The sequence below is a fragment of the Acinonyx jubatus genome, chromosome E2 (assembly GCF_027475565.1).
Source record: "Acinonyx jubatus isolate Ajub_Pintada_27869175 chromosome E2, VMU_Ajub_asm_v1.0, whole genome shotgun sequence".
Classification (NCBI taxonomy): Eukaryota; Metazoa; Chordata; class Mammalia; order Carnivora; family Felidae; genus Acinonyx; species Acinonyx jubatus.
In genome coordinates, this window is record NC_069396.1 from 55,146,902 (window position 1) to 55,157,936 (window position 11,035).

The 11,035-nt window shown below is 42.2% G+C and overlaps 1 protein-coding gene and 1 pseudogene across 1 annotated transcript in view; both read right to left on the reverse strand.

The window, feature by feature from the left end:
* LOC106972991 (zinc finger protein 677-like) overlaps positions 1 to 11,035 on the reverse strand; it is a 433,591-nt gene that overhangs the window by 211,874 nt on the left and 210,682 nt on the right. The window lies entirely within an intron of this gene.
* Positions 1,566 to 2,539, reverse strand: LOC128313283 (vomeronasal type-1 receptor 2-like; annotated as a pseudogene).

Below are 11,035 nucleotides of genomic sequence, written 5' to 3' on the forward strand. Positions count from 1 at the left end.
CTGTCCTCCCCTCAATCAAGGGTTGTCTTCCCTGGAATAAAAGACAGCAAACTCATTACTAAATTGTTTTAGTTTTGTCATTTCTCATTTTATTGTAAAGGATAGCAGTAAAGATCCAGATGAAGGCATCCATAGAGCACGGTTTGGGAGGATTCCCCATACAGTAGCTTTTGTCCCCCACCAATAAACTCCCAGTATCTTCTCCAGGTGTTTAATCCAAGCGCCACTACCTAGGCATGAATGATTAAATCATTGGCCATATGACTGAACTCAATCTCCAGACAGACTCCTAACTCTCCCCAGAGGCTGTGCTGCTGAGTGATTCCATCTGATCATGTAGGTGGCTTTCACAGGTGTCCAGTCCCCTTTTTGAAGTTCTGTGGGGGAACTCACGAATGGTGAGTTCATGACCCATGCCAAAGTCAGATCCCCAATGGACTGAGCCACCTAGGTACCCCTAAAATATTTCATTTAAGAAATGTTCTATTTTTAAGTAATCTCTACACCCAATATGGAGCTCAAAGTCACAATCCAGAGATTAAGGGATGCATGCTATACTGACTGAGCCAGTCAGGCCCTCCTTAAATAGTTCTAGGTTGCAGTTTTCTCTTCTTTTTCTCCTTTCAATGGTGTCTACATTGCCTTGGTGGTGTTTTCAAAAGCAATACTATCCTTGTTAAACAAAATATGTTCATATACTCCACCTTCAAATTGCTACTCGTCTCCTGCACCAAGCTTGATGAAATGGTCCTCTGTAACATCTTGTATCGTCAGGTTGGAAAAGCAGAAGTCCATCTTGAAATCTCTTCCTAGCCAACACATCCAACTGCCATCAAGATTTAACACAGAACAGTCTACCTTCTAAACATCTCAATAGTCCATTCAGTCTTTTCCCACATACCCAATCTGTTTACTGGCTGCCTCACACCTGCACTTTTTGGAAAATTTAGCTGACAACTCTTCCTATGTTCTTCTTTGTCCACTGCAGTTTACTCTTCAAATGTTGAGCAGAAAATATTTTCATACCCTCATCTTGCTCCATAAACATTATCATATTGAAACATCTCCAATTTCTCTTAGATATGAGGCATAATATTCACAACATAGCCTCCAAAGCCAACAATAAGTAAAACCTAGTTTTCCCTCCACCTTCACCCCAGGCCATTTGAATCACAAATCAGGATTTACAATTCCTGGATAATTGGAATTTAATGTCTTGGAAAATTTAATATCTTAATTTGAAAGTTACACATTCAAACATATTTCCAGTATGTTCACAGTATTTCAGGACTCTTCTATGGAATCTTAACTTAGGCACTATTACCAATAATAAAATACAATTATAAAAGTACACACATATTGATTACAGAAGATTTCACATGCCATACTCTTTACTACTTCATATTAGGCTAGTGTCAATGTGTTCTGTTCACCCCTCTCTCTGCAATGAAGATGGCACATGTTTGTTCTTAACATTCTTTGAGGTCTCAATGCATCCACGACTGAACAGGTGAAAGAAGATTCATAATTCCCTGATGAGATAGGGAATTAAGTATTTCCTCCACAGAAGACAAGATACAGGCTGAATATAGTGGGGTCATGGTTCATGAGAACAAAGGGCTAGTATTGAAAAACACGCAGTGAATAGTACAGCGACATTCACCAGCCACCAACTAGAATTATCCAAGAGAGCCAAGTAAACAAATGATGGACAAAACAGCATAAAACCGTACAAAGGTGGTCACCAAAACAAGGATGCTTTGGGTAGCTCTGGTCTCACGGTATCGCTGGAGGGTCTCGGGGAGAGATTATTCCTAATGATACCCTGGACCCTCTGTTTGTGCCTGTGAAGGAGAAAAACAGTTTCTGGGCAGGGTCATGTGTCCCAAACACAAAATGTCATGGAAAGATGTCATTGCTGCATCTAATGAGCCTGTGATCTTGTCTCTACGCTGTGAAGCAGAATATACCAAACCACTTCTTTTGGTAATAGTTTTGTTGTTCCATTTACCAGTCATATAAATAGGAAAAAAACATGTTTACGAACATGCGGAACACCCTACACAGGATAGTGGAGGGGCCAATGTATTTTGGAGCTTTCACTTTAAGCTCTGTCTGTCTTGAGTTCCCAGGGCTGATCTTGATGGCCTGGAAGACACAAATGGACATACCTCTGGCCACTCTGTGAACACATAAGAGAACATAGCATCCATAATGATTGGTGAAATGTTTCAGCCCTAGAGGTGCCATGGTCTCTGGGATTCCTCTAGAGAGAATGTGCAAGGAATTGGCTACAGTCAAGTGCCTGAGAATCAAAGTCATGGGTTTGCCTTGCATCCTTTGAAGCAAAGGGACATCTAATGATAGAAGAGGGAGAAATTGCCCAGGATTCTAATGACAATGTGGGATAGGAATATCACTGCTATATACAAATGCACTGAGGCCATTCTATCATTATTTAGAACATAGTATTCAAATTCACAGGCAGCTAGTTCTGCCTGAAAAGGTGTTTCAGACTTCATGGAAAATAAAATGTCCACTTACCTTTCCTTCCCCTTCAGAATGAACATCTAAACTATATTGTCTTTTGTTAAGAGATGTCCAAAGTTACATGTGTGTCTTTTTATAGCACTTACAATGTGTGGGTCACTGTTATTACTGCTTTCCCTATTGTAACTTATATAATATTCACAACCCTATGAGTTAGGAACTAACATTACTCTCATTCTATAGACAAGGAGAATTTAACCATGGGAAGTTAAGTGACTCATGTAACTACCGGTAGAATCAGGATTTGAACCTGGGTAGCCTAGTTGCAATGACACGAATGCTTCCTACTGTACTATAGTCTGCCAGGAACCTCGTTATGGACATAAACACACATACAGATGCCTTCTCATATTTTAAATTTATTTTACTTAATAAACCTGGTTTGATCATTTCCCACTTTTGTTTAAGTATCCTTTATAACGAATATAACTAAGGAGTGAAGATTCAAAGGTCTTAATAAATTATACTTGCACTGAATAGTTTTATATGAGCCAGTCAGATTTCTTTAATGTAGACAACTGTTAGGATAGTAGCTGAACTCATTTCATTTTTTTCCTGGACCAAAAGGACAATGGCATCCATAACAAATTATTGTGCTGAACTGCACTGTGTGCTAACATATAGGACATGAAATATCACATAGTGATAAAGCGTGTTAGGGCATAAAATAAGTTAATCCTATTTAAAGATCACATCCCTGTATGTTTCTTGTTTTAGAGTAAACAAATGGAAACTCAAATTGATATTTGATTTGGAAAAGCTATTAAAATAAGTAAATAAAACAAATCTGCAATATGGAATTTGAAGACTTGGAATCATGGGCATCTAATGAATTGAAAAGCAAGATAGGTGAGTGGTGAGCTGGGAATACTATTGAAGTGATTTTCACCAGAAGAAACATGGCTTAAAATTGCTTTTTTTTTCCTTGATGAGATTATATTTTAAATTAATTTATTATTTTAAAATGAAATTAAAATGTAAAAATAAAGTCCTTAATACTTTGCTCTTTAAAACCCTCTATAGTGATGTTATCTTTTTCTTAAAGGATCTTTCCTAATTTTAGGAAAGAAGATTCTCTCACATATCAAGAGTCCACAGAGATTTTCAGTAGAGACACATTTACTGTCTCCATTAAGCACATGAAACTCAAGTTACAGAAGAGTAAATTTCAGCAATTCGCATTGAGTCACGCTGTTTCTGCTGTGAATCAGGTATTTCAGTTAGTTCCATCATACTTATTGTAACATGCACATGCCTTCCCAGGGCTCCCAGTATTGCTCCTGAAAATGTCTCTGTGACTCTTGCTCATGGCATTGAATAGCAGACAAATTCTGAAAGATTGATTTTTTTTTTTTTAAGTAGACTGTCCCTGCCCAGTGAGGGGTTGGAGCTCATGACCCTGAGATCAAGAACTGAGCTGAGGTCGAGAGTTGGATGTGTAAACGACTGAGCCACCCCAGTGCTCCCTGAAATTATAATCTTGAAGCAGCATAAAATTCAGCCTCTGACAGCACTTGGATCAAACACAAAGCACCCCTTCAATGAGGATTTTGGTGAATTACATCATCAGCAGTCATGCACTGATTGAGCAGTCTCTCTCAAGCTCAGCCTGTGCCGGAAGATTCTTTCCCAGACATGCTCACCTACCCAGATTCCTGCCGCATCTCCCAACCTTAGAGACTGTGCTCTCACACTAAACTAGAAGATTCTCACAGACTCCTTCCTGCTGCCAGGACTGGAAGCTGGGTGTAAAGTAGCAGGCAAAGCATGTGTGGGAGGGAGGAAGCCAAACCCTGAGATAGAGGTTAGTGATTCTGTGACCTCACCTCCCCAAAGAATTGCCGTCATCATGTCAGCTGTAGTGACAGTGATAGTTCAACACTTGGGGAACTGAGAATGGTTCTGAAAAACTCTTTAGTTACCAGGATCTATTAGAAGTTTCTAGTGAACATATCCAAAGTGACTGTTGGAGTGTTTGAGAGAGACTCTTCCTTTTCCGTTATTTCTGGAAGCAGACAGGGTCTCACATGGAAGAGGAAATGCCGAGGTCTGAGCCACTAAAGACCAGCCTCACTGGATTCTGTGCCTCCCTGAGAATTTCTTTTACTCCTGTCTAATTCTTTGTTAGTCTTCAGACCCAAGTACCACCACCATTTAATTTATGGGTAGAGAGAAAGAATCCTCCAAATGACTCAAGAAGGATTTTCTATGTTTAAAATTTTCAATATCTGCAATTCATTTTAAATTTTCAATGAAGGGAAATAAAGGACATGAGGTCAGTAAGTGAGATTAAAAATAACTTGTTCCACTTCTCCAACTCAAAACAAATTAACTAGAAAGCCTACATAAAATGGACATTTACTAGGAAAATACATTTTGCCAAAATTGACTTCAGTAGGAGGGAATTTAAACAGATCAAAATCCATAGAGAAGAGGAAGACATTTATCAGAGTCCCTTATGAAGAAAAGCACCTGGATCAGATTAGCCGCCAGATTCTTCCATTCTTTTAAATACCAGGTAAGCTAATGCTACTTACTCAATTCAAGAACATCAAAGAGGAAGTAACATTTCCAAATTATCTTTATACATCACATAAAATTCTGAAACTAAAGCATCCTAAAGTTTGTACCAAAAAGAATACCACAGAAAGATGTCACCTTTTCCTACAGATGGTACCATGTAAAATAATGTAGCCCCAAACCCCTGAGAAATACAACAAAAATATGATGAGCAAAGAAATTTGTGTCTCCAATTCAAGAATGATTCATTATTAGGAAGTTCATTAGTATGCTTCATCATATTTATGAAGAGAAATCAAGAAATCTTACTCACAGTTACAAAAACATTTTTTGCAAGAATTCATCATGTAAGAATGTTAAATCAAAACACTAGGAAATTCTTTAGAATCTTTCCAAACTTGAGAAAACAAAGTCTTCATCCTGCTCATAGGAAATCACTAGAGATACTCCACTAAGGCCAGAAAACCACAGTAAAAAAAGTACGTGATCACCCGTTCTATTTATTTATCACTGTGTTGCAGGGTTAGCCAGGGCCATTTAAAATGGCAGAGGAATTCGAAAGAAAGACCTAGAATTATGTTTTCATATGATACAAGTATACCTCTGGAAACATAAAGGAACTCATAGAAAATCCACTTGGAAAACAATTCAGTATGCTAATGGGTTATACTGCTGATATACAAAAACAATAGGCTTTTGTACATAGGGTATTATTTTTAAGATTATATTTTTAAGTAATCACTACAACCAAGATGGGTCATGATCCTGAGGTCAAGAGTGGCAGGCCCTACCAAGTAAGCCACCCAGGTGCCCCTGTACATAGCATATGTTTCTACAATAACCTATGTACAACAAAGAATCATTTATGAGTTTTAGCAGGAGTGTCTCCAATTACAAAAGTGTAATATAAAATGAAAGAGGGGAATAGGGGACTCAGTCAGTTAACAATATGACTTTTAATTTCAGCTCAGGTTGTGATACCAGGGTCATGGGATTGAGCCCTGTGTCTTGTTGTGCTGAGCATCGAGCTTGCTTGGGATTCTTTCTCTCCCCCCCTTTCTCTCTCTCTGTCTCTCAAATAAATGAACAAACATGCAAACAAATATTGTTGTAAAAAAATAAAATGAAATAAAGTAACCAGGAATGAATCTAACAAAAATGTGTAAAGCCTATATGGGGAAAAAAATTCCTGAAATATAGGAAAGGAGAAATAAATGAATGGAAATTTACATCATGTTCTTGGGTGGAAAAACTCAATATTATAGAAAGGTCAATTCTCCTTTAGCTAATTTATAAATTTAGTTTGATCCTGATATAGGTACGATCAGTTTCTTCAAACTATCAATGTGACTGTAAAAATCTTACAGAATACTGAAGAATAGGCACAAAAACATCCTCATTGAGTTTTGATGCAACTTGTTTTGTATGTTCCGAGTGGACAGTGGTGTATCCATTGGCAGTACCTGCTTCTTGAGTGTCTTCCAGGACATCACGATTGGCCCCAGGAACTCCAAGATGATAGAACTTAAAATAGAGGCTCTGCGTGCCTCTCTAACAGTCAGCTGCCCAATCGTAACTTGGTGGTAAATACCACTTTCAATCTTCCTGTGACTGACTGAACCGTGAAAACATCACATAGAAACATGACTGGGGGTGCTGAATACCAAGATCACACAATCACCACTTTTAACCTTCCCTCCTGTCAGCCATTTGGGATTCATGCCCTGGGGCAGCATCTCCCTAGTTTTCAAGCTTTTAAGATACAAGCAGTGGGTCCAGCACATTTACAGGAACAACATCTCCAGAATTTCCCCAGAGGTAAGGTCTTCCCAAGGCATCCTTGTCTTGGTAAGCACCTTTGTGTCTTTTTAAGCTCCCTCTTCCACCTTTTCATGTCATTTGGCTCTTTCTGAAAATCCCAGTTGGTGGGAGCTGAACCCCTGTGCTCTAATCACTCCATGTTTTTTTTTTTTTTCTTAACAGTCAGCTCTTTTGTTCTCTGGAGCCCTGACCTTATTGTGTCCAGGATCGTCTCTGCACGCTGCAGAAGGAATACACAACAGGAATACACAACTGTCTAAAATGACAAGATACCTATAAACTATTGTAAACTATTAGACAACGTGTAGTTACTTTTTAATTCACTCCTTGCAGAGATTTAAGCCCTGGAAGGGGCAGTCACATAATAGAGAGGATGTGAAAAGCAAATGCAGCCAGCACCACCTTCAGAATTTCCACAGGAAACAGAAGAGGAGCTATTAACTGGCACATTTCCTATTAAAAATTATTAAGAGTGTATATGACGCTGCTGAAAACGTGAAACACTAGTGGTAGAATTTGCTTGCACCATTTACATACAGAACAGAAATCCTTATATGTTTGTGGAAATCAAAACCAGAATTTCATCAGTACTAGGAAAAGTTAATCTCTCCGAAGGAGTCCACTTTTTATTTTTTTTTTTTAAATTTTTTTTAACGTTTATTTATTTTTGAGACACAGAGAGATAGAGCATGAACGGGGGAGGGGCAGAGAGAGAGGGAGACACAGAACTGGAAGCAGGCTCCAGGCTCTGAGCCATCAGCCCAGAGCCCGACGCGGGGTTCAAACTCACGGAGTGTGAGATCGTGACCTGAGCTGAAGTCGGACGCTTAGCCGACTGAGCCATCCAGGCGCCCCAGGAGTCCACCTTTTAGAAGCCTCCTTATCTGCCCTTGACACCAAGCAATCAGAAACAGGAAACAAAAGGTTCGGTTAAAATATCTAATTTTCTGGGTACCTGGGTGTCTCAGTTGGCTGAGCCAGGGACTCTTCGTTTCGGCTGAGGTCATATCTCAGGGTTTGCGATATCCAGTCCAGACATGGGGTGAGGGGCGGCGTACAGAGGGCTCTGCTCAGAGCCTGCTTTGGATTCAAGATCTAGCTCTCTGCCCCTTCCCGCTTGCATTCCCTCCCGTGCTCTCTCTCAAAATAAATAGATTTTTAAAACTCTAATTTTCAAGAAAAAAAATAGGCTTCTAAAATACCTGAGAACAAACACTTTGTTTAATTAAAATTGCAATGAAATTTGGCAGTTAAGGGCTTAAGCACCTACAGGTCCCACTGGTAGGTCTCAAAGACATTTGGATTTGTAATTCATCTGGAGAGGTGTGGAGTTGAGTATCCAATTTAAGAGAGAGACCTTAATCAACACCCATTGACGCAGAAACTTTTATTCCTTTAAAGCAACGTGCCAGCCCTCCGTCCCACAGCCCAAGGCCCGGCGGGGAAAGCCTGGAGTGCAGTGCAAGGGATGGCGAGAAGTGACAGTTGAGTGAAAAGTCTGATGACGAGTTAATATCGAACAGCACAATTCCCACAGGACAGTGTTTATTTCTTTTCATGTTTATTTTAGTTTTGAAAGAGAGAGAGTGCGAGCGAGGTAGGGGCAGAGAGAGAAGGAGACAGAATCCAAAGCAGGCTCCAAGCTCTGAGGTGTCAGCACAGAGCCCGATGGGAGGCTCCAACCCACCGTAGGGAGATCAGGACCAGAACCAAAGTCAGGCTTAACCTACTGAGCCACACAGGCGCCCCCCGCCCCCCAGAACAGTTGTGCGTGTCGCATTCTAGCGTCCATCACCGACACTGACCACCCCGGCTTTTACTTCATTAAACAAGGAGCTGTCATTATCCGGGTCTCAGTCGACCCACGAGGATCCCGGGGGCCAGGTCCCCACACTGCTCCGCCTCCCCCCTAGAGCGCATGTCCACCGCTCTCTAAAGACTTTTCTCTCACCCCCCCCCCCAACCCGCCCCCCCCCCCCAATTGGTTCCCCTGGCACCGGGCTCAACGAAATACCGCCGCTCCCAATAGAAGCGACCCACCCTTCCCTGAGGTTGCACCCAGCCTGGCTCGAAACGACACCAGAGGGATCGGACGGAATCCAAAAGCGGAACCCGAAAGCGCGCGGCCGGAAGAGAAAACAGACCCGCAGACGCTAGGAGGAGAGTGGTGCGCTGGACCCGCCCCACCGGATGTGTCCTGGACACGCCCCGGCACCGCCCCGCGACGCACGCGCGTGCGCCATTTTCTGCAGCCCCGGAAGCTGATCCAGCAGGGCAACGTGCGCTGTGGGGTGAGTGAGTCTCCATTTTTCTGGTTCGCACCAGCGGTTGCGCTGCTCAGTGCCTGGGGCTCCACCCCAGGTTCCGGGGTCGCCTGGTAAGGTAAAATTCTTGAACCGTCTTCTCCCTTTCATCTCTCGCGGCCTGGCTCTAAGACGTTCCGAGTCCTTTCTCTCGGGGCGGGTCCCGGGGGTCTGTGGTCGTTTTCGGTTAAAATCGCTCCGAGGCAGGTTCGGGCCAAGCCGTTCTGCCTGTGGCCCTTGCAGACCCCGATATCCTTGCCGGTCACTTTCCTGCTCAGAACCTTTCTCTGACTGCCGAGTGTCCCCCGCGCCCCCAACCCCATACTGCGTCGGGCACAGTCGTCACTAGGGAGGTGGGTGCAGGCCGTTGGCCGCAGGGTGGCCGTCCGTCAGGGTGTGGACGGAGATGGCGGGGAAGGACGCAGAAATCTGCGGAGTTAGAGGGTCATCAGAAAGTGTGGGGAGAAAAACCGGCGGGGATTGAAACAGGCTGCCGCAGAAGAGAGTGAAACTGTTGGAGGAGGAATAGCGACGGAGGGAAACGGAAATGGACAAAAGCACTGAAGAGAAACAAGGACACAGACTTACACAGAGAAGACAACGCGTAGGGGTCGCAGGCAAGGCACAGGACCCAAACCCTAGTGAAGAACCGAGGATATTAAGTTGTGAAGTACCGACTTGAAGTTTTATGACCTCGTTAATCCAACATTTGGTGAATTGTTTCAGTTGTGGAGAAGAGATCGAGAGTTGTGAAACCTGGTGTTTGAGGCATCTGCACTTTCTAAGCATCGCATCAGAAGATAATGCCATTGGCAACCCCTACTCATCCAGGGGGATTAGAACTGTCAGTTAAAGGGGACTTTCTGTAACCACATGGTGCTTTTACGATGGCCATTATTAACAATACTGTTTGTCTCTCCCCGTTTTTTTCGTGGCTCATGGCATTCTTTTCTGAATTTGATGTATCCTCACACTTGTGACTTTAATCTCAGATTCCACTGGAGAGCTTTTCAATTTCCAAATTATTTTCTCCTGTAATTTTATTGTTCAGAGTATGAGTTTTATATGCTTTTCTATTCTACCATATGTTGCAAGGATTCTTTGATGTCTCTTAAAGAACTTTATGGTATTTCATTACACATCCGTTAAGGATGTTGGTAACCTTTTAACACTCAAAACCTAGTTTAATGGGCTAATTTAATAATTCAACAGTTCTCTTCTTGCGTTAAGGCAGTTTATAAATTATCAAGCTTTGAGGTGAGTTCTCCAGCTAAGTAGATGATCCCCTCAGGTCCCCTCTGTCTTCTCTGTACAGATGTTGAACGGTGGTCTTGATTGATGTGGAACTTGGTTCCAGCAGAGCTCATCCGTTCATAATACAGAGAGTGTTCAGACCTCGTGCCCACAGGTGGCCCTTTTTCATGTTTTCCAGGACCAGTAACTATTTGTAATTTCATAGAGCTTTTCTGGAAAAGAGGAATTAAATGCTTGGGCTTGCTTAAACCCATAAAAGAGAAGCTTCTCTCCTTCAGGAACATGAAAGGTAATCTGGAATTAGGACAAGCCCTTTCTACTTCAACCTGTCCAGGCCACCTTTTCAGAGCTTTCTTACACCCAGTTCTGCTCATTCAACTGAGACTTCTTCAGGGTAACTTGGCAAATTAACTCCTCCTGTAACCCCCGATGGACCCACCTGTAACAGGAGACAATAGACCAAGAATTCTGAACGTGAGTTAATAGGTTGCGTGAAATGATTTTCAAAACTAGGTGCGTCTTTGGTAGTGTTCTGGGAGAGAGTGTGCAGTTATAGTGGGAGTTCACAATGTGACCCAGTTCCAAAA